The 26,666-nt window shown below is 41.2% G+C and overlaps 1 pseudogene; it reads right to left on the bottom strand.

Annotated features, from left to right (window-relative positions):
- The window catches only part of LOC134731218 (uncharacterized), a 43,415-nt pseudogene extending 17,453 nt beyond the window's left edge, over positions 1-25,962 (bottom strand).
- Positions 25,963-26,666: the final 704 nt, after the last annotated feature.

Raw genomic sequence — 26,666 nt, 5'->3', positions numbered from 1 at the left:
TTCCCTAGGGCAGGGGCACAATGCAGCCAAATTTTTTGGTAAGGCATAATAAAAGTGACCTTTGCTCCAGGTCCCAATATGTTCTTCATTTCCACCTGAGAACTCCTCAGCTTGGACTTCATTATTCATATCACTATCAGCTTTTTGGTCACCATTTAACCAGTATCTAAGATGTTCCAAACTTTCCCTCATTTTCCTGTCTTCTTCTGTGCCCTTCATACTCTTCCAACTTCTGTCCATTACCCAGTTCCAAAGTCGTTTCCACATTTAGAACAGTGCTCCGCTTCTTGATACCAATTTTCTGTGTTAGTCCATTCTCACATTTCTGTAAAGAAATACCTGAGACTTGGTAATTTATAAGGAAAAGAGGTTTAATTGGCTTATGGTTCTTCAGAGTGTACAGGAAGCATAGAGGCTTTTGCTTTTGAGGAGGCCTCAGGAAGCTTCTAATCATGGCAGAAAGCAAAGGGAGAGCAGGTGTCTCACATGGCAGGAGCAAGAGCAAGAGCAAGAGGGCGGGGAGGTGCCACACACTTTTAACTAACCAGATCTTATGAGAACTCACTCACTAACATGAGGACACTACCAAGGGAGACGATGTGAAACCATTCATGAGAAATCTGCCTCCATGACCCACCAGGCCCCACATCCAACACTGGGGATTACAGTTCAACATGAGCTTTGGTGGGGACACAGATCCAAACCACATCAGCAGTGGTGTGACTTTGCTGTGAGCAGTGTGGTTGGCTGGCTCTCAGTCCAAGGTGGGAATGCACATGGCTGATCAGCTGGGTTGGGGGGCAAGCTCACCAGGGCAAGGGCCTCTGGACTGCTTCTTAGGCCGAGGGCGTACATATATGGTGGGTTGGCTGGCTTGGGGACAAGCTCTCTGGAGGCAGGGCCTCCAGGCTGGTTCTCAGGCTAAGAGCATGCACATATGGCAGGTCCACTGGTTTTGGGCTGGTTTCCCCACTGTGCAGGACTGCCTATTCCTTGGTCAGGGAGGAGGGCTGCGTGCCATGTGGGCTCAGCTATCAGAGTCATAGCTGTTCCACTGGGTCTAGGCTTTGAGTAGCAGCACTGCATCCACCTGTTATAGACATGGAAAAATAATGGTGGAGCCTCAGAGATGGAGAGACAAAGTTGCTAGTGGCCCAAGAGCAGGACACACTGTAGCAGTACGTCTGACTTCAAGATGGCCCTGTGTTGTAGACACTTGGGTGGGTGGGCGCTGCACAATGTAGGCTCCTACTCTGGAGCAATGCAGCCTTGTGAACTCCAGGCAGCTCTCCGTCCTGGGCTCAAGGCCTGTGAGGACTGTGGGATTCTCCTGTAGTAATGACTGCAAGTGTCTGTGGTGGTAACAGGGTTGCTAGAAGCCTCCAGCTTATCTTTTCCCCACAAGAAGAAGTCACCCCAGGCTCCAAGACCATCCTAGTGGGGCAGACGGGGTGGCAGAGGCAGAGTGCTTTGTTCCCCTCCATATGCTGCCATTCTGGGTTTCCACAAGGATTCTGCTACTTCCTTGCTGTACTCCAGCACTCTCCTTTAGACCCTGTAGTCAAAATGTGATTGTTTATTTACTGTTTGGGTCCTTTTCGGAGGGGGAGATTAGCACTACGTACCTCTAGTGGCCCATCTTGCTTAAGCCACTTGATCTCTATTTAGTTTTCGGACATGCAAATTATTATTCTCCTTTTATAGATGAAGAAATTAGAGCTCGGAAAAGTAAGCAGTTGCAAGTCCAGGGCTCTGTCCACTATCCTAAGATTTAAAAAATACAAACAATGCCCAATTAACAAATGTTATGCTAATGTCATTTAAAAATAGCATATTTGTTATTGTTGCTGTTTTCATTTGAAGCAAAATGTATGCACTGTTATAAATTTTGATGTCTGTCACTGCTGTTGGGGCTGGTTGAGATTTTTTTTTCTTGACTGCATAATAAGCCAACTGGCACATTTAATTAACAAAATCTGTCCCGTGAAAGGTGAAAAGGCATTAAATACAAGTTGACAAGTAATGCACTTGAATAATGGAGAAATGAATGGAAACTTGTAGATGTTTCCAGTTATCTATAGCAGTATGATACACGTCAGCATTTCCCAAGCTGCTTCTAAAAAGCCTTTCACCTGGGAAATAGAAAAAAGGGATCTCAGTCCCCACCACAGATCTACTGAATCAGAGTCTGAATTTTAAGAATACATCTAGGTGGTTCATATGCATATTAAAGTTTGAGAAGTGCGGCTCTAAATAAAAGTTTCCTGAGAGATAATAATAGGTTTTCTGTGTGTCTAAGGTACCATTATCAAACAAGCTTAGGAACATCTGCATTTAACAGGTGGATTTTAACAAAGCCAAACAGGTATTCTATCCTGCATTGCAAAGGTCTGACAGGAGATTATAGTAGGAGAAGTGTTTCTCAAATTTAATGCCTGTTAAAACTATGGTTCACTAACCTATAAGATAAATATCCTCAGAAACATGCTCACTTTTCTATTTCCTCCTCCATCTTTTGTTTGTCTAGACACTACAGCATAATTATAATACACAGTTACTCCATCAAGGCACTGGATAAAACACTAAACAGATAATTCCATTTATCTTATGAAGGAGTTATTGATATTGCTGTTTCACAGGTATATAGATCGAGGCACAGAGATATTAATTAATTAGTTCAGGATCACACAGATCCTAACTGGAAGGGCTGGGATTCAGATGCAGGTGGTCTGGACCTGTAGCGTCTGTGCTCTTAACCACTAATCTCTATGCTTGTTCTGATCTGTATGCCTCCAAAGCCTGTGGTATGTAAAGACTTGTGAGGAAAAGTAAACAATAACCACGAATGTTTTAAAGGATTTAAAAGCACTTGACTTTATTTAGTGTATAAATAGTATTTTTAAAATAGTATTTATTTTTGAATAGTTAATGCACTTATATGGCTCAAGAATCAAAACCTAGAATGAATATTTGGTGCACACACAGTCTTTCTCCACCTCTGTCCTCAGCCAACCATTTGCCCTTTCTGGGAGAAATGTTCTCAGTCACTTGTGTATCTTTTCACAAACATCTTAGCAAGTGCCTACATGTATGTATTTTTATATATTCCCTCTTTCAACCTTTTTCAGACAAATGGTAGAAGACTACATTTTTCATATTTTATACATGTGTGTTTTATTAACAATATATCTCTTTTTTTTCTGTTTTTTTTTTTTTTTTTTTTTTTTTTTGAGACAGAATCTTTCTGTTGCCCAGGCTGGGGTGCAGTGGTGCGGTCTTGGCTCACTGCGACCTCCGCCTCCTAGGTTCAAGTGATTCTCATGCCTCTGCCTCCTGAGCAACTGGGATTACAGGCGTGCACTACCATGCCCAGCTAATTTTTGTATTTTTAGAAGAGACAGACAGGGTTTCACCATGTTGGCCAGGCTGGTCTTGAACTCCCTATCTCAGGTGATCCGCCCACCTTGGCCTCCCAAAGTGCTGGGATTACAGGCGTGCGCCACCATGCCCGGCAACAATATGTCTTGAAACACATTTCACATCAGTACACAAAAGGCTTCCTCATTCTTCTTTAAGAGATGCTTAATATTCTATTGGATGCATATACAATAATTTAACCCATACTCTATTGCCAGGCCAGTTGTTTGCAATGTTTTGCGATTTCAAACACTACTGTAATATATAACCTTGCATTTTCATTATCTTGCAGGTTCACAAGCAAATTTGTAGAACACATTATGGTCTTCTGGAACATCTTAAAATTTCCATTCTAGATTGTCCACAGTTCTTGCTTCTTGGGTATTAAAGTTACACTCCCAGGTATTTTAGGTTTTTTTTTTTCCTACTCCTTTGTTATATCTTCTCATGCTTGTATTTTTTTCTTTTCTTTTCTTTTGAGATAGAGTCTTGCTCTGTTGCCCAGGCTGGAGTGCAGTGTCGCGATCTCGGCTCACTGCAACCTCTGCCTCCCTTGTTCAAGTGATTCTCCTGCCTCAGCCTCCTGAGTAGCTGGGATTACAGGTGCCCACCAGCACACCAAGTTAATTTTCGTATTTTTAGTAGAGATGGGGTTTCACTATGTTGGCCAGGCTCTTCTCAAACTCCTGACCTCAAGTGATCCATCCTCCTCAGTCTCCCAAAGTGCTGGGATTACAGGTGTGAGCCACTGCGCATGGTCTAATCCTGGTATTTTTGAGTTCTATTCATTTTTGTATTTCAATTGTGTACCCATTTATCTTTCTGAATTTTCTTATTGTATTGGCCACAAACTCTAAAACAAGGGTCAACAAATGACAGCCTATGGACCAAATCTAACCTGCCACCTGTTTTTGTAAATAAAGTTCTATTGGATCACAACCACATCCATTCATTTATGTACCATCTATGGCTTTTGCCTTACAGTTGAGTAGTCGTGACAGAGACATTATGGTTTACAAATAACTGCTACCCAGCATTTTATAGAAAAAGTTTGCCCATCTCTACTCTAGAATAATATCAAATACTAAATCATAATTAATAATGGAATCCTTATTTTGTTTTTGACTTTAATCAGAATGCTTCTGGTGTCTCCCCATTGTATAATGCCACAGTGGCTTTTAAAACATATTTGCAAATTTTTGACAGTCTCTTTTTAAGCGATGGAATCTATGCATCTTCTTCTTGAACTTGGATAGGGCTTTATGGCTGTCTCAAGAAATACAGCGCAACAAAATTTGCTCTGTCGGCTTTCCCAGAAGGGTAGAAAAGGCTATGCCAATTTCTCTCTACTGGGACACTCACTTTGGGCACCTTTAGCTGTTATTTAAAAAATCCAGCTCTCTTGAGGTCCCTACCTGGAGGTCTCATATAGAGAGGAATGCAAGAGAAGCTTCAGCTGCTGCAGCCCTGGCTGTTTCAGTCTTTGCAGCCTGGGCACCAGACATTGAAGTGAAAAACCTTTGGAGGTGGCCTGAGCCACAGCCACTGTCTGGCAGTAACTCTGACAGACCCTGGAAAAAGCATCCTAGCAAAGCCTAAGCAACCTCCAGATTTGTAAGCAAAATGAATAATTGTAATTGTTTTAAAGCCACTATTTTTTTTAACTTTTATTTTAACTTCAGGGGTATAAGTGCAGGTTTGTTACACAGGTAAACTTGTGTCATGGGGGTTTGTTGTACAGATTGTTTCATCACCCAGGTATTAAGCCTAGTACCTATTAGTTATTTTTCTTAATCCTTTCCCTTCTCCCACCCTCCACCTTCCAAAAAACCATAGTGTGTGCTTATTCTCCGCTATGTGTCCGTGTGTTCTCATCATTTAGCTCCCACTTATAAGTGAGAACATGTGAAATTTGTTTGCCTCTTCCTGTGTTAGTTTGCTAAGGATTACAGCCTCCAGCTCCATCCATGTTCCCACAAAAGACATGATCTTATACTTTTTTATGGCTGCATAGTATTCTATGGTGTATGTGTACACCATTTTTTTTATCCAGTCTATCATTGATGGCCATTTAGTTTGATTCCATATCTTTGTAAAACCACTATTTTTTTAAATGCATTTGGTGCATAGTAATAGACAAGTGCAATGCAGACTTTTTAGTATAGTTAGATGTACCTTTATCATGTTAAGGAAGACTCCATTTATTCTTAATGGGGTTTTTAAATTTAAAAAATTAGTATTATATGTAACTAATGGCTTTTCAGCAGCTATGAAGATGTGTGGCTTTTCTTCTTAGAGCTATTATGATGATAAATTATATTAGTGAATTTCTCTCTATCTTTGCATTCCTAATAGAAAATCCACTGGGTCATCATGTGTTATATTTTATATGCTGTTGAGTTCTGTTTAATGACATTTTTTGAGGATTATTTGTATTGATATTCATAAGTAAAATAATACTGTGGTTTTCTTATTTTTGTGCTATTTTTATTCAGTTTTGATTTTAGGAGAGGTGGACCTAGGTTTTTTGTTTGTTTGTTTGTGTGTTTTGAGATGGAGTCTCACTCTGTCACCCAGGCTTGAGTGCAGTGGTGTGATCTCGACTCACTGCAACCTGCATCTACCAGGTTCAAGTGATTTTCCTGCCTCAGTCACCCAAGTAAGCAGGACTACAGGCACATGCCACCACACCTGGCTAAATTTTGTATTTTTAGTAGAGACAGGATTTCACTATGTTGGCCAGGCTGGTCTTGAACTCCTGACCTCAGGTGATCCACTTGCCTTGGCTTGCCAAAGTGCTAAGGTTACAGGCATGAGCCACCGTGTCCGGCTTGACATAGGTTTTAAGAAGACTGATGCTTCTACAATTTGGGGGGCACTCCAAGAAAAAGAACAGTGAGTTACTAATATAAATTTTGGGCCAGGGCTTTGGCAGGAGCCCTTGCTAGAGAAGAATTGTAAAATTTAATCTTCTTTAGCTTTGTTTTATGTCTGTTGCCAGGTGTCAGTGTTATTCTTACATTATAAAAATTTTTGCTAGTCTAGTTAGTGGTCTATTTATTATTTTTTTTTCAGAAAACTAGCTCCTTGATTCATTGATCTTCTGCATGGTTTTTCATGTCTCAATCTCGTCAGTTCAGCTGTGATTTTCGTTATTTCTTGTCTTCTGCTAGCTTTGGGACTGGTTTGCTCTTGGTTCTCTCATTCTTTTAGTTGTGTTACTACGTGGTTAAATTGAGATCTTTCTAACTTTTTTACGTGGACATTTAGTGCTGTAAATTTTTCTCTTAATGCTGCCTTAGCTATGTCCCAGAGATTCTGGTATGCTGTTTCTTTGTTCTCATTAATTTCAAAGAACTTCTTGATTTCTGCCTTAATATGATTATTTACCCAAAGTCATTCAGGAGCAGGTTATTTGCTCAAAAGCTCCTTACACTGATAAACAACTTCAGCAAAGTCTTAGGATACAAAATCAATGTACTAAAATCTCTAGTACTCCTATACACCAACAATAGTCAAGATGAGAGCCAAATCAGGAACAAAATCCTATTCATAATTGCTATGAAATAAAATAAAATGCCTAGGAATCAGCTAACCAGGGAGGTTAAAGATCTTTATAAGGAGAACTACAAAACCCTGCTCAAAGATATCAAAGAGGACACAAACAAATGGAAAAACATTCCATGCTCATGGATAGGAAGAATCAATATCATTAAAATGGCTATAATATTCAAAGCAATTTATAAAGTCAATGTTATTCCTATTAAACTACCAATGACATTCTTTACAGAACTAGAGAAAACTATTTTAAAATCTATATGGAATCAAAAAAGAGCCCAATAGCCAAGGCAATTCTAAGCCAAAAGAATAAAGCTGGAGGCATCATGCTACCCAGCTTCAAACTATGCTACAGGACTACAGTAACCAAAACAGCATGGTACTAATACAAAAACAGACACATAGACCAATGGAACAGACTAAAGAGTGCAGAAATAAGTCTGCACATCTTCAACAAACATGACAAAAACAAGCAATGGAGAAAGGACTCCTTATTCAATAAATGATGCTGTGATAGCTGGCTAGTCATATGCGGAAGATTGAAACCAGACCCTTTCCTTACACCATATACAAAAATTAACTAAAGATAGATTAAAGACTTAAATATAAAAACCCTGGAAAATAACCTAGGCAATACCATTCTGGACATAGGAACAGGCAAAGATTTCATGATGTAGATGCCAAAAGCAATTGCAATGAAAGCAAAAATTGACAAATGGGATCTAATTAAACTAAAGAGCTTCTGCACAGCAAAAGAAACTGTCAACAGAGTGAAGAGACAACCTACAGAATGGGAGAAAATTTTTGCAAACTATGCATCTGACAAAGACCTAATATCTAGCATCTTTAAGGAACTTAAAACAAATTTAGAAGAAAAATGCAAGCAACCCCACTAAAAAGTAAACAAAGAACATGAACAGACACTTTTCAAAAGAAGCCATACATATGGTCAACAATAATATGAAAAAAAGATCAACATCACTGACCATTAGAGAAGTGTAAATCAAAACCACAGTGAGATACCATCTCATGCCAGTCAGAATGGCTATTATTAAAGTAAAAAAAAAAAAAAAAAAACAGATTCTGGCGAGGTTGCTGAAGAAAAGGAATGCTTATACACTGTTTTTGGGACTATAAATTATTTCAAACATTGTGGAAGATGGTGTGGTAATTCCTCAAAGACCTAAAAAGAGAAATACCATACAACTTAGCAATTCCATTAATGGGTACATACTCAGAGGAATATAAATCATTCTACAATACAGACACATGCACATGTATGTTCACTGAAGCACTATTCACAATAGCAAAAACATGGAATCAACCTAAATGCTCATCAATGGTAGACTGGATAAAGAAGACGTGGTACATGCCATGGAATACTATGTAGCCATTAAAAATAATGAGATCATGTCTTTTGTGGGAATATGGATAGAGCTGTAGGCTAAAATCCTTAGCAAACTAACACAGGAACAGAAAACCAAATACCACATGTTCTCACTTATAAATGGGAGCTAAATGATGAGAACACATGATCACATGGACACATAGAGGGGAACAACACACTGGAGCCTATCAGAGGGTAGAGGGTGGAGGAATCAGGAAAAATAACTAATGAGTACTGGGCTTGATACCTGGGTGATGAAGTAATCTGTACAACAAACCCCCATGACACAAGTTTACCTATGTAACAAATCTGCACATGTACCTCTGAACTTAAAAGTTTAATTAAAAAAAATTTTTAGAAGTTTATCTTATTTTTCTTTGGAGCAGCATAAATAATATTTCAAATCACAAAAAGAAAACAAAATCACTTCATATCAGCATTGTATGGAACTTTCCATTTTTCTGTCCTATTATAGCTCTGTCTTTACAGATACATTTTTTTACCTAGTTCATTCATTACTGAATACCTATCATGTTAAAGACATTGCAACAGGTACCATGGACTTAGCAGTAAAAGAGAGAATACGTGTTTCACAAGTTAGAAGCAGTGGTAGATAAATGTGCACACAATTACAGTACTCATTGCTGTCTTGGAGGAAAGTGAAAAGCACCACGGAGGACATAGGAGTGGCATCTAACACAGACTGGGAGGGCACTGCAGGGGAAGAGGAGCATTCAAAAAAGGCCTCCTAGAGAGGCCAGCATCTAAGTTAAATTAAGGTGAAGAAATACTTTCTTATTTTGCTTTTTCCACTTAGCTAAAAGTCATAGTGGACTCCAACGACACTTTCATGACTCTAAAAGTCCTTCCAGAAAGCTTGATTGGTTACCTGGTAGGAGACCCTGAAACTGCCTAGCTGAGGCATGAGCTGGTTCAGGGGCACATGGTCAGTCAACAGATCCAGTTGGTGTCATGGGCAAATTGAGACCCAAGCTGGAAGACAGAACCAGAAATGTGAAGAGATCTGGGGGTTGAATACGGGGCATTGCAGCTGAATCTGGAGACCAGATATTTCTAAGTAGGACTGCTTCATCCTCCACAATTTTAAGAAGTGATATCTTCTGTTTTGGGTGAAAGGTTTAGTATGGATTGGACAGGGGAATAATTTCACCTGGCCAAAATCCTCAGTTGGGAGGGTTTTTTTTCTGAGGTCACATGAGGTCTTCACTGAATATCTGTGCTTCCTAGTGTCTTCCAAGGTTCCTGAGGACCTAATATTGGTTCCTACTGGTTACTTTCCTGTTCTGGGATTCCCTTATACTGCCTTGCTTGGAAGCTGTGATAGAAAGCGAGGATTTTGAGCAAGGAGCCCTGGGCTCACCTAAGTGTCTGAGCCTCAGTTCCTCATCTGCAATGTTAGACACAATCACAGGGTGATTGTATGGAGCAGGTAGGAGTACATTTGTGAAAGTGTCTTATAAATTATGAACTACTATGTAGATAGCTCTTATTCTTACAGTTTAGAGATTCCTAGTCTTAGAGATGAGAGAAGCGAGGCCTGATAGTTTAGAAATGTCCTGGAAATGATGCCAAGCTTATAGAAATAAAAGGGGCTCCACTAATTGCCAAAGTAATGGAGCCTCAGGTTCTACCTTTACCTGGGATTGAAAGCACCTAGGGAGTGGACTAAACCATAGAGGTGAAGAGATGGAAAGAATTCTCACCAGCATTAGTCATCAACCTGGACAAATAAATGGCTGGTGGTCATCTAGAAACTTTTCATTAACAGTTTTTCCTGGATTGGTTTTAGGAATCAAAGCTTTGGCTTTGACACATTATTACACATTATTGGTGTAATAATGATCCCAACTGCAATCCTTCATATCTGCAAGGCACTTTAAAATTACCAAACACTTAGGCGTACACTATTCATCTGATTATTGCAGTACCATGGGAGGTACAGACAAGACAGATAGGCTGTTTGATGCCCAATGAATAAATTATGGGTAAGTGGTTTGTCTGAGGAGAGAAGGAATCATATACCAGGCACTACAGTACGTTCTTATGATACCCTGTGCTTTTAATCCTCTCAAGAACTCCATGAGAGGGGAGTTTAATCATGGCTTGATAGCTTAGTAATTAAATTTGCAGAGAGAGTAAGAAGTCAAATAAAGTCACACACAAGCAAGTGGCAGATGAGTGAGTGGAATGCAGGTCAGTTCTCTGACTCAAAGTCCTGTGTTATTTCCACCTTCCTCCTTAAAAAAAAGGAAAAGAAAAAGAAACTCTGTCTTACCTCCAATTGTTTCCAAATGGAAGCATATGGTTGGGCTGGTTGTTGAGTCTGAAATAAATAGCTTCTTTTAGACTGTTGAGACAGCCAAATGCTTTCAATATGCTCCCAAGGTTGGTGATTGGGTCTGAATAGAAGCCAGATGTTCTGGATTCCAGAGCTATTTCCTTGTTGCATGCTCTCCCCAACCCCCAACCCTCCATTAAATGGAGGAAGGGAAGGTGAGATCAGACTGACTGATTTTGCTTTTTCACATCTTTCTCTTTGGAAGAAGGAGGTGAGGGAGTAGTTGAGATTGCAGTTGGGATGAAGCAGGCTGTGGGCTTGGGGTGGGATATGGACTAGAAGAAAAATCACCAGAAAGAATGTGCAATCGCTTATTCCAGGCCTTTAGAATCCCTTTGCTGCCTGACCTTTCTGTACTCCTTCACAGTTGACAGCCCAGACTCGGCTTCCCGCTAGGAGGAAGTGCCCTGCAGTTAGTCTGCTGATTACTAAAACAGAACCATCATAGCACTTGGCAGCTCCGCTTCCTCCATGCACTTTGGCAGATTTTTTTTTTTTTTTTTTCGATTTCTTGTTTTATTACTGTTTGTCAGACTGGGGAGCCTTTGAAGTTCTTTACAGATCTGACTTTTATCAGAGCATGTAGGAGTTGAGGGGTGGGAAATGGGTTGGATGCAACCCATCAAAATATTCTATTCTGCACCCAATGAACTCACCCCCACTACGTCTTTGTCTGAAAAGCTTTGTGACATGGTGTTTCTATACGTGGCCTGCCTTCCAGATGAGAGAGTGACATCTATTGTCGTAATATGGGGAGGAAATTATGATTGCTTAATGATAGCATGTCGCAGCTTGTCGCTTCTTTATTTTCCTTTTAAATACTTGCTGTCACAGCAACACACAATTGGCCTTCAATCCTGGGGCTGAGGCTGGGACCTCATGTGGTACAAGGTGGTGCAAAGATGATTTATTGGTAAAGCCGGGGAAAACAAAAGTGAATACAAAAATATTTCTGTATGCCTGGCTTGGTTCTCTCCTCCTCCCACCTTGATATGGGGCAGAGGCCTTTTGACCATGTTGGCTGGCACTTTGTACACTGGCCTTGAAAGCACCGACACCGGCTTAAGCATGCTTGGTGTCCCAGATTCTGATGATCTTTCCTTGTCTGGTTTACTCTTAGAATCTAGAGGGCATTGTTCATGGAAACAGCAAGCAAAGGGTAAGAATGGTTCAAGTCTCTACTGGTTGCAGCGAATTTATTCATTCTGTGCTACCACTTGACTTAGCTTTCTGACAACAACAGTGACAACAAAAATCATTTCGATCCTATTTAATAATTAAATGTTAATCTCTTTTGTTCAAACGATGAAATACAAATTCCTCATGCCAACATGTAACATCTGTCTCGATCTGGTTCAGACCTACCAAAATCCACCTCCCACCACTTCAGATCCTTTGTGGTAGCCAGGCATCGTTCTTTGTTTCCTTAAATAAAATAATTTAAATTATGGCACATTTCAAACATAGGAAACAACTAGAAAACACATAGACACTTGTGAATCCATCACATAACTAGATGGGTACATTTAAAAAAATAACATGGAATGTAAAAAGAAAGTTGAAAAAAATATGTGCAGTTATATTTAAATTACTATTTAGTATTACTTATGCAAACTTTTAAGCACCCAAAGCCTTTTCTGTTTTCATCTGGCAAGTGTCTATTATCCTTTATGGCTCAGTTCAAATATCACTCCCCTCTCAAGTCTGTGACTTGTTCAGCAGAGTAACTCTTCCTCCTTTGTGACTTCCTGCCACTCATTTATACGGTTTTCCATTACTAGTTAATACTGCTGGTGTTATAATTTCTAATTTCATGATGGTCTCCTCCACTAAGCTGTGAGCTCCTTAAGGATAACGACTGAGTTGCATTTTTCTTTGTCCACTTGGGACATAAACCCATGATAATTGTCTTGCAAGTTTTGTCAGACTAAAATATCATTATATGGCACAAAACCATGATCTAACTATAGGCACACTAAAGTACAATTTAAAGTTTGATTCCTAGTCTTTTTTGTTTGTTTGTTTGTTTGAGACTGAGTTTCACTGTATCACCGAGGTTGGAGTGCAGTGTGCGATCTCGGCTCACTACAACCTCTGCCTCCTGGTTTCAAGTGATTCTCATGCCTCAGCCTCCCAAGTAGCTGGAATTACAGGTGCCTGCCACCACACCTGGCTAATTTTTTGTATTTTTAGTAGAGATAGGGTTTCACCATGTTGACCAGGCTGGTCTCGAACACCTGACCTCAAGTGGTCCTCCTGCTTCGGCCTCCCAAAGTGCTGGGATTACAGGCATGAGCCACTGCACCCAGCCAGATTCCCAGTCTTAATAGCAACAACAGCTATCTTTTACTGTTTACAAAGTGCTTTCAAATTCATTAACTCTATTTTGCTTCATTATAACTCTTTAAAGTATGTACTGAAGACAGCATTGCTATTAAATGAAAGAAGAAACTGTGATTTAGAGAAGTTAAATGACTTGTTCATTGCCACACAGCTCAGAGGTGATGGAATTATCTCACTGGCTTTAAATGAAATGCTCTTTTATTATGAGTTTTTGAATTGGTGTTAACACCACAAATCAATTCCTCCTTTTCTCTATTCCTTTCTTCTTCCTACCTTCCTTCTTCTTTCTCCTCATTTTTAAATTCTTGTAACAAATGTTAATTGAATACCATCTATCTGCATTGTATTAGCTTCTGGGGATAAAATAATAATTAAAACTAGTCCTGCTTGTGGCTCCTGTGGAGATAACAGTCATCTGGAGAACTTGAAATCCTTCTAAACAATACACAGCATGCTGGCTGGTAAATGTTTGGTAACTCCTTGCAAGACTGTGTTATGCTAGAATGGTGGTAGTAAGATGAAATGTTTCCTGATGCTTTGACAGAGTTCTGAGCACTTTGAGATTCTTTCCAAAGTTAATTGGGAGGGGGGGAATTAATTCACTTTGTTTAGCTCTTAAGAGCTCTTCCCTCTGTAGTGAATTGCTTAATGGTAGAGGCTTTGATGCTGGCAGGTACTTTTAGTGGAATATGACTGCTATTGCCCTCTCTTACAACCTGCACTGTTGTGTGGGCTGAAACCAATTAGACCTAAATTAATTAGCAAGAAAATGATGGGCCCACTTGCTGAGCCATTCACAATGCCATGTGAAGAAAGAAGAACAGTGTTTGAAGGATGCTGTGTGTTTCTGCTCAACCCTAATGACTGAAGTATTTCCAAATATGGAAGTAAATTCAAGCCATTGCTGAATTAAGTGGTCCACTTTTTTTAACCCATGAAAGTCCTTTATTCAAAGGCAGGGTAGGAAACTATATAGAACTCCTTATGGGTCCCAGGACCTGTAATAAGCTATGGGATACATTTAGAAGGCACATGGAATCATTATGTAATTTGACCTCTTAAGGCTCAAAGTAGCTGAGGAAATTGATGGTTGAAAAATATACAAGGACCAATATCCCTCCTACATGAACTGTGGATAAGGAAGCTTTCTTCTGGAGGACAAACTTAGCTCTCCCTGCTCTCACTGTAAGGTCTCCTTTGCTAGGTTCTTCCTCTGCCTATTCCTTCAATGAGAATATTAATGGGGCTTAACTAACAGCCCCTCCAAGGCCATCTCATCTCCCCTGATATTAAATACCACCTTTGTGTTGATACTTCCCAGGTTAGCCCACTCTCTAGATGCTCTCTTGAGCTCAGACTGCCTATAGGTCTTTTCCTTGATGTCCCATGAGCAACTTAAACAATTATCTTAGAACCTAACTTCCTCCTTCTGATTCACCAACTGGTCACTCAAATGAGAAACTTGGGAGTCATTCTTAACCCTTTTCTCCCTCTCATTCCCCTCACTAAGGATATTGAGGAGCTCTGTTCATTTTCTATCCTAAGTATTATAATTCCCAAATTCATCTTCTAATATTTCTTTCCAACATCCGTTTAGACTAGGCTCCTAATCCTCTGCCCCTCGGTGTATTCTTCTGGTCACCTGTGATGGCTCCTGGTCTTTGGTCATCCTTAAATGTTCGTACTTCCTAGGCTATTGCTGCCAAGAGTCTTCTCTTTGAACACTGAACTGTACCAGAGTGACCTCATCCACTTCAAGATTTCAGCTGCCATTTTTATGCTGATGGCTCCCAAATGCACGTTTCCAGCTACAAACTCTCTCCTGAGCTTCCAATCCACATATCCAGCAACTAACTGGACATCTGCATGTTGATATCCCACAATCATCTCAAACTCAGTGTCCATAAACAAGCTTATTATTTTTCTCCTAAACCTTCTCTCCTACTGTGAATAACTGCCCCATCCATTCAGTTGCACAGATTAGAAATCTAAGTGCCATTTTATTAACTCCTTGCTCTCGCTTCCCTTATCCTTATTTCTAAGTGCAGATGATTCCAAATTTTAAAACTCTCTCAAATCTGTCCACTTTTCTTCATTTCCATTGCCACCGTCTTAGTAGAGGGCACTACCATCTCCTCCCTGAATTACTGCAAAAGCCTCTTGCATGGTGATCTTACATATTATTTATTTATTTATTTTTGAGACAAGGTCTCACTTTGTCACCCAGACTGGAGTACAGTGGCATGAACATGGCTCACTGCAGCCTTGACCATGCAGGCTCAAGTGATCCTCCTGCCTCAGCCCTCCAAGTAGCTGGAACCACAGGCACACACTACCACACCCAGCTAATTTTTCTATTTTCTGTAGAGATGAGGTCTTGCCATGTTTCCCAGGCTGGTCTCGAACTCCTGAGCTCAAGTGATCCCATCAGCCTCCCAAAGTGCTGGGATTACAGGCATGAGCCACTGCGCCTGGCCTATTTTGTAATTTTCTAATCCAGATTCCACTTGGCCAGATTTACTGGGGAGTGGGGGCAGGATAAAGTCTGGCTCTGTTGCCCACGCTGGAGTGCAGTGTGCAATTATGACTCACTGCATTCTCAACCTCTTGGGCTCAAGAGATCTTCCCACCTCAGTCTCTTGAGTAGCTGGAACCACAGGCGTGAACCACCACACCTGGCTAAGTTTTTCTTTTTCTTTTTAGTAGAGATGGGGTCTCAATATGTTGTGTAGGCTGGGCTCTGCCTCCCAGAATGCTGGGATTACAGGTGTGAGCCACCATTCCCAGCCCCACATTGACATTTATACAGTGCTGATGGGTTAATGCCACTCTCAAACTTTAAAACATTCATGGTTCTGCAAAGCTGTGAGGATACATTCTAACTCTTAACTTTGGCTTTTCTTTTCTTTTTCTTTTTTTTTCTTTTTTTTTTTTAGACGGAGTCTTTCTCCGTCTCCCAAGCTGGAGTGCAGTGGCACGATCTTGGCTCACTACAACTTCCACCTCCTGGGTTCAAGCAGTTTCCCTGGCTCAGCCTCCCAAGTAGCTGGGATTACAGGTGCCTGCCACCATGCCCGGCTAATTGCTTTGTATTTTTAGTAGAGACAAGATTCCACCATGTTGGCCAGGCTGGTTTTGAACTCCTGATCTCAAGTGATCCACCCCCCTTGGCCTCCCAAAGTGTTAGGATAACAGGCATGAGCCACTGCGCCTGGCCAACTTTGGGTTTTCAAGACCCTTCAAGATTCTGGCTTCTAATAACCTGACCTCATTTCTTGTGTCACTATTGGAACTTCATGCTCTGGCTATCCTGCACATACTTTTCCAAACATGCACATTTCTACTTGCCTCTGGTTGCAAATACTGCCAATGCCTTCTGATCTTTCAGACCTTATTTTAGATGCCACTTCATGGTACAGCAGGAAGCCTTCATGGCACCATCATTATGTATGTAAATGACTGTTACTTGCCTGTCTTCCTCATTAGACCAGAAGTTCTTTGAGTGCAGGCGCTATGTCTTGTTCATTTTTGTTTCTCCAGATAGAGAAGAAAGACATTCCATTGACAGCTGATGATTTTAAATTTGAAAGATGTCCTCCTGTAGCAGGACAAGCCACAGACAAAACCCCTCAGACACAGAGTTAAAGAAGGAAGGGCTTTATTCGGTTGGGAGCTTTGGCAAGACTCATGTCTCCAACAACCGAGCTCCCCAAGTGAGCAATTCCCGTCCCTTTTAAGGGCTCACAACTCTAAGTGGGTCCACGTGAGAGGGTCATGATCGATTGAGCAAGCAGCGGGTACATGACTGGGGGCTGCAAGCACCAGTAATTAGAACGGAACAGAACAGGACAGGGATTTTCACAGTGCTTTTCTATACAATGTCTGTAATCTATAGATAACATAACTGATTAGGTCAGGGGTCGATCTTTAACTACCAGGCCCAGGGTGTGGCGCTGGGCTGTCTGCTTGAGGATTTCATTTCTGCCTTTTAGTTTTTACTTCTTTCTTTGGAGGCAGAAATTGAGCACAAGACAATATGAGGGGTGGTCTCCTCCCTTATTCTTATAGGTGTACCTCCCTCCAGGCTTGAACTTCTCTAACTTGTCTTCTGCACTGCTCCAGGATGATCTTTATGAAATGCAAATCAGACCATGCTGCTCTTGATAAATCTTTCAGCAGCTCCCTACTGCTGCCTTTTCTCAATCCTAGACTCTGGGACTGGACTGAGGCTGATTCCATCCTAGCCTTTACGATACATGTGATCCAGGCCTAGGCCAAACATAACATCTCATTCTTTTGGCCATAGTGACTGGTTTGGAGATGGGCATGTTAACCAATGAAAGTTTTGCTGGGATTTTTCAGAAGGTGATTCTTCTCAGATCTTGTTATTATATAAAGCCCAGGTTTGATGACAAAACAATAGAAGGTGGAGCCCAGCTGTGGAGGAATCCTGAATCCTGATTACTTTATTTGATCTGTGACCTCAGTAATCCTGAAGCCAGCCTTACCCTGTGATTTCAGCTTGTGCAATCGAATACATTTCTTTGCTTGCTTAAGCCAGATGGCTCAAGATTTCTGTTATTTCATTTATTTATGCATTCATTAAACAAATATTCATTGAGCTTCTGCATTGTTCTAAACACTGTTGTAGATGTTAGGGAGAATGCAGTGACAATGTAGACAGTCTCTATAATATGGTTTGACTGTGACCCCACCCAATTCTCATCTTGAACTGTAATCCTCATAATCCCCACAGGTTGTGGGAGGGACCCAGCGGGGGGTAATTGAATCATGGGGGTGGTTACCTTCATGCTGTTCTTGTGATAGTGAGTTCTCACGAGAGCTGATGGTTTTATAAATGTCTGGCATTTCCCTTGCTGGCACTTGTTCTGTCTCCTGCTGTCCTGTGAAGAGGTGCCTTCCATGATGATTGTAAGTTTCCTGAGGCCCCCCAGCCATGCAGAACTGTGAGTCAATTACACCTCTTTCCTTTATAAATTACCTAGTCTTGAGTATTTCTTCACAGCAGTGTGAGAACAAACTAATACACTGTATTTTAAAAGGGGTATTGAAAGTGACCTCACTGATCCATATCTTACAAAAGAACACCATAACATCCATAATCTATCTCATGCATATCTCTCCAGCTAAAGCTAAATTCAGTCTTGACCATGCTGAATCTGAAGTACTCAGGTTTCTTATTATAATGCAATGGTTGTCCATCTCTGAAATCATAAACCTTAATATTCCACGCATATAACCACAATTTTATATGCTTTCACCTCTTGGTACTTTCATCCCCTTGCTTATCAATAATCATTTATTTACTTCTTTTTATCCACTTCCTCACACACCCATTGCCACCCTGGCTCAACTTTGCCCTTAGAGAGCAACATAGACCTGCAGGACGTCTCTTTAGTAACTCTTCCAATTACCTCAGCTTCTCTGCCATGTTAATTTCCCTCTGTCCTGCTCTCAAAAAACTACAATGCTGTGTCAACATGACCATCCACCAACTATGATCCTCCTCCTGTTTTTCAGAGCCTAATTAAGGGAAAACACAGAACAGAACATGAAGATGAGTGTTATGATAAATTAATATCTCCCAGCTCTACCGTGTCTTCAGGGTTGCCTAGAATCTTTCCATGTGTTTCTAATCAACAACTTCCTGCATTTCATTTCAGCTGCTATTTCAATCCTTTGCTTATCTACACAAAACCCCTCCATGATAATCAACTCTAATCCTAACTCATTAATTATTTAACAAATACACATTGAGAACTTGCTATCTAATAGGAATCATGCTGCATTTTGAGTCATGGTGATGCACAAGGGAAACAAGTGATTACAGATGTGCTGATGATTATAAAAGGGAAGGAGGAGACAGGGTGCTGAGATGGTACTTAACCTGAGGATGTGGACTATTTAGAAGGAGGTTGGAGAAGGCTTTCCTGAAGAAGTAAAATTTAATAGCAAAGGAAATATTCCTAGGAATAGGAACAGCATAGAAGGGCCTGAGGTGAGGAATTGGTAAAAATCCAGTATGGCTGGAGCATAGAGCTTGAGGAGAAAGTGGCGTGAGGCAATGCTGGGGAAGGCCATTCTTTCCTTCCTTCATTGATTGTAATATTCATCCAGATATTCACTGGGAGCTTGTAATGTACCCAGCACTATTATCTGGGCTGGGGATTTGGGAGTCACAGCAGATGCCCTCAAGTGCTTGTTCCTATTCCATTGCATCTACTTTTTCTGTACATTCTGGCCCAACATCTGCTTGCATTTGCCAGCACTTGGTTTCTTTGCCTGAGGGCTTTCTTTGGCTGCTGGCATGACTCTGCCTACATCTAAGGTGGGCTGGAGTGCTGGGAAATTAAAGCTCTCAAGGAGTGACCAACAGGAGTGGGCATATAGAAACCCCAGTCCCCTTGCCCCTTGCAGAAGAAGATCTCTGAGGTGTTTGTTCTACACTAAGTTTCCCCTTGGGATGAGATGGCAGTTGCCCTCAGTGGTTACCCATTTAAACACTTTCTACCTTTCAGATTCTCTCCCCCTTTCTTCCCTACTCCCTTACATCCCTTCCTTTGCCCTTAGAGAGCAACCTAGACCTGCAGGGCGTCTCTTCAGCAACTCTTCCAATTACCTCAGCTCCTCTGCTGTGTTAGTTTCTCTCTGTCCTCCTCTCAAAAAACTACAATGCTGTGTCAACATAACTGCCCACCATCTATGATCCTCCTCCTGTTTTTCAGAGCATGATTATGGAAAAACACAGAACATGAAGATGAGTGTTATGATAAATTAATATCTCCCAACTCTACTGGATCCAAGTTTTCTTGAACCACCTCCCAGATAAACTCCTTGCATTGAATCCTTTGGATTTTGTGAAACCTGAATGAAGACAGTGGTAAACAAGATGTATGAGGTCCCCGACTTCATGACACTTAGATTCCGCAGAGGGATACAGACAATGGAAACCAAAATAAACAAGTTATTTTCAGCTAGAATTTATATGATGAGTAAAGTAATTCAGGGCAATAGAGTAGAAAGTGCCTGGCATGGCAGGGAGGTAGGGGCCAGGGAGAGTGGGCTGCATAGATTGGGTGTTCAGAGAAAACTAGGTGGGTGAGGCTCCGTGCGTTCTTCCTCCTGTTGCCTCCTCTTGCCTGCATGGCGATGCTGTGCCAGTTCTTCCTCCTTGAAGCTGTTGTCTTCCCTTGGCTCCAGTGATGCTCATCTCCTGTGGTTTTTCTTCTGATTATTCTGGTTATTATAACCCAATCCTCTCCAAGAACTTTTTATCCACCTAAAATCCTAAATATCAGGGTTTCTCAAGGTCCTTTCTTGTTCCTTTTCATTCTCCCTCTGATGGAATCAACATCTCATGGTGATGATTCTGAAATTTATATCTATTGTGAAACTCTTTACTGAATTCCAAGTCCAGATACCCAACCATCAATTGCATATCTCTTCCTAGATGTTCCACAGATGCTGTAAACTGAAAATATCCAAACCTTTTACTTACCCCCCAAAACTGGTCTTCATCTTAAATCCTTTGTATCAAAGGATAGCATCACCCACATCCAAGTAGTCAGCAAGCCTTTTTTATTCCTTCTTAAATTCTGTTCTGTCATCTCCATTGCCATTGCTGATCAATGTTCAGGACATGATTAAAAGCCTTTACCTGGATTACTACAGCAGCCTCCAAACAAAGCTCTCGTTCTTCCCCCTCCCATCCATCCTCTCCACGGCAGACCAAAAAATAGTTCTAAAATTCAAATTTGCCTATGTCATTGCTATGCTTAAAATTTATTCAGGGAATCCCATCAACTTCAGATAAAGCTCGGGCTCCATAGCATCACAATCAAGATGCTGCAAGATTTTGCTCTGCTTTTCTCCCCAGTCTCATCCTAGCCCTTCCCCTTCATGTTGTTTTGTGCCTCTGTGTCATTGCATATGCCTTTCCCTCCCAAGCTTTGATGTCCGGGTTATTCCTGAGCATTCTGAAAGACTTGGCTCAAGCATTTCCACTTCTATAAAGGTTTCTTGACCATCCAAAACAGGAAGTGATTCTTCCCGTCAAGTCCCTCAGCTCCCTAACTGTGGGATTGTCTATAAATCTATATGTCTATAGTGCATTGTCATGTTTTGCTCTTTGCCTATTTCTGTCACTAACCTCTGAGCTCCTTAAAAGCAGGTAATGGGTTATTTATGTCTGTATCAGTGCCGAATACATAGACATGTGCAATCAACCTTTGCCCAATGAATTAATAGTGTAGATTACTCCATGTGCAGGTCTGGGATAACATATGACCCAACCTTGAATATTTTCTCTAAATCATACTATAAAAAGTTCCATTTGACATAAAATGCAAATTGTTTATAAAGATCACTCACCCTGTTCCTTAAACCACCTAGACCTTTGTCTGTTCCCTGGGACAAAGTGCTTCAAAAGCAGATGCTTTCACATTAACCAGCCCATTCCCTGCACTTGCTATAATTTATAACAGAGGGAACTGTCATTTCATCTTTGAATTCTGTTACTTTCGTTACATTTATGTGCTTATATTTTAGATAACAGAATGGAGAGGATGAGTTATTCAGTAATTCTTAGTTGTGTTGTTTCTGAAATATGCTTTTGTTCTCCCTATCTCTACTTAAACCAGTCATTGAAGGCACCCATAGAAAACAAATTGAAAAAAAAAAGGAAACCAATTTGACAAATTTCCATTATGCTTCCTATTTAATTTATTTTAGATTCATGTTGGTGAGGTCTCTCACATATTGTTCACTGTCATACAAAGCACTGTCTTTCTCTGCAGTCAGTCCTTTATTAAGAACTTCTATGCTCAATGTACAATAATAAGGACTTTGCATTTTACTTAATCCACCCAGCCACTCTATGAAGGATTAGCATGTGGGAAACATCTGGAGCCAAGAGAAAGCATGATGACTTTAGGAAACTGACAGCAGTACTGTCTTGCTTTTAGCACTGAAATTGTAGGAGTAGGGGGAGAGTAATGGGGAGAGATGAATAAAGCTGGAGAGTTAAGCAGATGCTACATCTTATTCTTGTACACCATCTCCAGAAGTCTTGTACACCATCTCCTTTTCCCCAAGAGGAATGGAGTGTCACTGGTGGGAGATCTTATAAAATAAGTGTTTTATAAAGATAGCTGTGGCTGCAGAGTGGAGAATGGACTGAAGGACTGCAAGACTGGAGGGAGAGAGAGTAGTCTGATAATGTAGTAATCTAAATCAATTGTAATGGTGGCTTGAACAAAAGTGGTGGGATCATAGAGTCAAGAGATACATAAGAAGTAGGAATGCCTTATAGTAAGTCAAACAGGCCTCAGGATGAATCTCTTTCTGCCATTTACTAGAGTGTGACCTCAGGCAATTGAGGCAATTTGGCTAAATCTGTTTTTTCATCTGACACATAGAAACAACAATAGTACCTATCTCACCGAATTCTTGAGGAGATTATGAGGTAATTCATGTTGTGGTAGCCAGAATACTGCCTCCCAAAAGATATTGCTATCCTAATCCCTTGAACCTATGAATAGATGTTACCTGATATGGCAAAAGAGCCTTTGTAGATGTGATTAGGGTAAAGGAAAAATCCTGCAATGGGGAGATTATTCCTGATTATCCAAGCGGGCCAAATCTGATTATACAAATCCTTAAATGTAGAGAGCCTTTCCTGGCTGTGTCTAGAAAGAGATGTGGTGATGGAACATGGGTCAGAGAGATGTTACGTTGGTAACTTTGAAGATGGAGGAAGGAGGCCAGGAGCCAAGGAATGTGGGTGGCCTTTAGAAGCTGGAAAATTCTCACTCATTTGTGAGAGCTATAAATTAAAACAACTGAACTTATAAAGCCAGAAAGCAGAATGATGGTTACCAGAGGCACGGAAGGGTTGCCGGGGAAGAGGGAGTGGGAAATAGAGATAGTTAATGGGTACAAAAATATAGTTAGGCCCAACGAATAAGATCTAGTGTTTGATAGCACAACAAGGTGACTACAGTCAGCAATAATTTGTTGTACATCTTTGAATAACTGAAGGGGCACAATTAGAATGTTTATAACACAAAGAAATGATGAATATGTGAGGGGATGGAAACTCCACTTACCCCGATGTGATTATTACATATTGTCTGTCTGTGTCAAAATATCTCATGTGATCCATAAATATATTAATATATCTACTATGTGCCCCAAAAAATTAAAAATAAAAATTATAAAAAAGAAGCTGGAAAAGGCGAGAAAATAGATTCTTCCCTAGAGAGCCCAGAAAAAAAGGTAGTACTGCCGGGACCTTGATTTTTGTCCAGTGAATTGTCAGGCTGGTGCACAAGTACCCATCTGTATGTTTCCACCACAGAATTGTGGACACAAACACCCCAATCATACCAAAGCCTTCTTCAATTCCTGAGTCCTGCACCAGAAATGCTTGTTGGATAAAACTATCCACTATGGCTTCTGGGGTTTGTGTTGGATTTCTAACATACAAAATGGCAAGATAATACACTTGTGTTGTTTTAAACCCATGAGTTTGTAGTTATTTGTTATAGAAGCAATGGAAAACTAATACACATGTTGAGGGCTGAGCCTAGTACTGAATATCGGAGACTTTGGGTAGTGAATCAATTGGACGTGGTGATTGATTGGCTGTGGGGAAGGGAGGATGAGTGAACAACTGAGAAGAGTGCTTGGGAATCCACGCTATTGCCACAGTTTAGTTTGGGAAAGTTGGGTTTCAGGACCCTGAGAGATATTCACGTGGACCTGTTAGTAGGTAGTTGGACAGGGTCTGCAACTTAGAAGAGAGATCTGGGCTACAGATTCACATTTTACATATTGTATTTCTGCATCATACATGCAATGGATGAGATTGCTTCAGTTTATCACTCCCAGAAGATATTTGGGAAAACATTAGTCCCCTCCAGATCCCTGCTTCCTCAAGCTGACTTCCAAGGCCGTAGACTCCAGATTGCCTAAGTCCACAAGAGGCAAACCTGTACATCTGTCAGCGATTTTTGGTTGAAAGTAATGTCTTCGACGTGGCCATTTAACCCAGGAGGAGTCTCAAATTGGATGCCACTCCCCATTCTTGGATCGACAGAATCCAACCAAGTGGAATTATTTCATATGTGAGAGCAGTGCCAGGCCACGAATTCTGCCACCACTAACTACAGGTGGCTGATACTAGGTGGCTGTTGAGACTGATTTTCCATTTGCTTTTGTTATTTTTGATTGATTTGTAATAATTGCACATATTTATGGGGTACAGTGTGATGATTTCTTTATGGTGTGAATACTCGAAATCTGCTCTTCTAGCTATTTGAAAATATGCATACATTGCTAATTTAGTCATTCTATAGTGCTATAGAACACTAGAACTTATTCCTCCTATCTAGCTATAATTTTGTGTCTGTTAATCAACCTCTGGTTTTCCGTCCTCACCCACCACCACCTCTGATGCCTTTCCAGTCTCTAGTGACCACTATTTTACACTCTACTTCTATGAAGTCAACTTCAGAGTGAGTTTTATGGTATTAAACATCTTTGTTTACTAACCAGCAACCTCAGCTAAGAGTGTCATTTCTTTTTTCTTTCTTTCTTTTTTTTTTTTTTTTTTACTTCTTTATGCTGTCACCTATAATTATAGGAGCTAGATCTGTAGTACTAGTGCTTTGGATGTAGTACTAGTGATACGGAAGTGCTGGGAAGGGAAGAACGTGGTCCCTTTGAATGACAGGGAAGGGGGTAAGGGAAGTGCTGAGTAGAGAAAGGTGGTTCCCTGGATAGAGGTCCACCCCCAAGGACCTAGGTGACAACAGGCGCTCCTGCCTTCGGCGCCCAAATGTTGCATTTTCCAAGACCACCCTGGCCACCCCCCCTCTTCACGCCACCATCCTGGGCCTATAAAAACCAGAAACCTTAGCAAGGCAGAGACACAGTGGCTGGATGTCATGAGGAACACATCGTGGAAGAAGACGCAAGCGGCTGGTAGTTGAGAGCACAGCAGTGGAAGAGCACCCGATAGGCACCAGCAGGCGGCAGGCCATAGACCACGGAGCGACGGGGAGTTTGGCTGGGGCAGTCGCAGGAGAGCCCGGATCTCCAAGCGACTGGTCTCCAGGGGAAAATAATCTCCCTTCTGGCTCCCCCATCTGCTGAGAGCTACTTCCACTCAATAAAACCTTGCACTCATTCTCCAAACCCATGCGTGATCAGATTCTTCCAGTACACCAAGGCAAGAAATCCCGGCATACAGAAAGCCCTCTGTCCTTGGGACAAGCTAGAGGGTCTAATTGAGCTGGTCAACGCAAGCCGCCTATAGGCGGCAAACTAAGAGAGCACCCTGTAACACATGCCCACTGGGGCTTCAGGAGCTGTAAACATCCACCCCTAGACACTGCCATGGGGTTGGAACCCCACAGCCTTCCTGTCTGTGTGCTCCCCTAGAGGTTTGAGCAGCGGGGCACTGAAGAAGCGAGCCACACCCCCATCACATGCCCTGAAAGGGGGCCAAGGGAACCTTTCTCGTTTCACTAATGCTTTGTCTTATCTTGGATGTCAAAGTACTTGTGTAGCCTCCATAAGTGATTCTCGGACCTAAGGAATTCATAGCTTCCCTCCCCTAACTCCAGCAACAGCAGACTGATGTATGGATGCAGGCATGCCCCCATACTGACATTACTTCATATTCAGCAAGGCCCCTGGAATTGTCGGGCTGGTGCACAAGCTCCCATCTGTATGTTTCCACCACAGAATCATGGACGCAAAACACCCCAGTCATACCAAAGCCTTCTTCAGTTCCTGAATCCTGCACCAGAAGTGCTTGTTGGATAAAATTATCCACTGTGGTTTCCGGGGTTTGTGTTGGTTCAAAGTCCATTGTAAGGAGAGACTCCATGCAGTAATCACAACAGCCACTATTCATTGGAGGTCTACTATTTGCTACATCCTGCACTTTACATGTATAATTTCTTACTCTCGCCACATTTTAGTAAGAAGAGTATTATTATTATCTTTATATTTTAGGAGAGGAAACAATGTCTTAGGCAATTTAAGTAAATTGCCCAAGCGAATAAAGTGGCACAGCTTGAATTCAAAATTACTTTCATCTGTTTCCAAAGTTAACATTTTTTGTTCTAATTTACATGTTAGCAATGTCTATAAAGGATAAAGGACAAATCCAGGAAAATTTAGGACCTTCTGGTGCTCCAGTCCAATGCGTAGGTGTCTGCGGGAACTTTATAACCAATTTCTCCCATCCCAGGGTCGCTTATTTATTCTTTAATTCAACCAATATTTATTGAATGCTGACTGTGCTAGTTGAAGGAGATGTGTCTGTTGTCTTCAAGGAGCATGTTTTTTCTAGTGTAACAAATAGATAAGTGAACAGACGGGTGCACTATGCTGTGTTAAGTACAACAATAGCAGCTCAGTATAGGGGAGATGGAGGTCCATACATCCTCTTCCTACGTCGACTGCCTTCCCTAAGAGAGGTGCTTTTAGAAATTGATCGTGGGTCTTCATCTGTGTGCGTTATGTCTCTGGGATGTGTACATGCAAAAATGCATAGATACGCCGTCTCCC

The sequence above is a fragment of the Pan paniscus genome, chromosome 9 (genome assembly GCF_029289425.2).
Source record: "Pan paniscus chromosome 9, NHGRI_mPanPan1-v2.0_pri, whole genome shotgun sequence".
Classification (NCBI taxonomy): Eukaryota; Metazoa; Chordata; class Mammalia; order Primates; family Hominidae; genus Pan; species Pan paniscus.
This window is presented reverse-complemented; position numbering and strand designations above follow the sequence as displayed.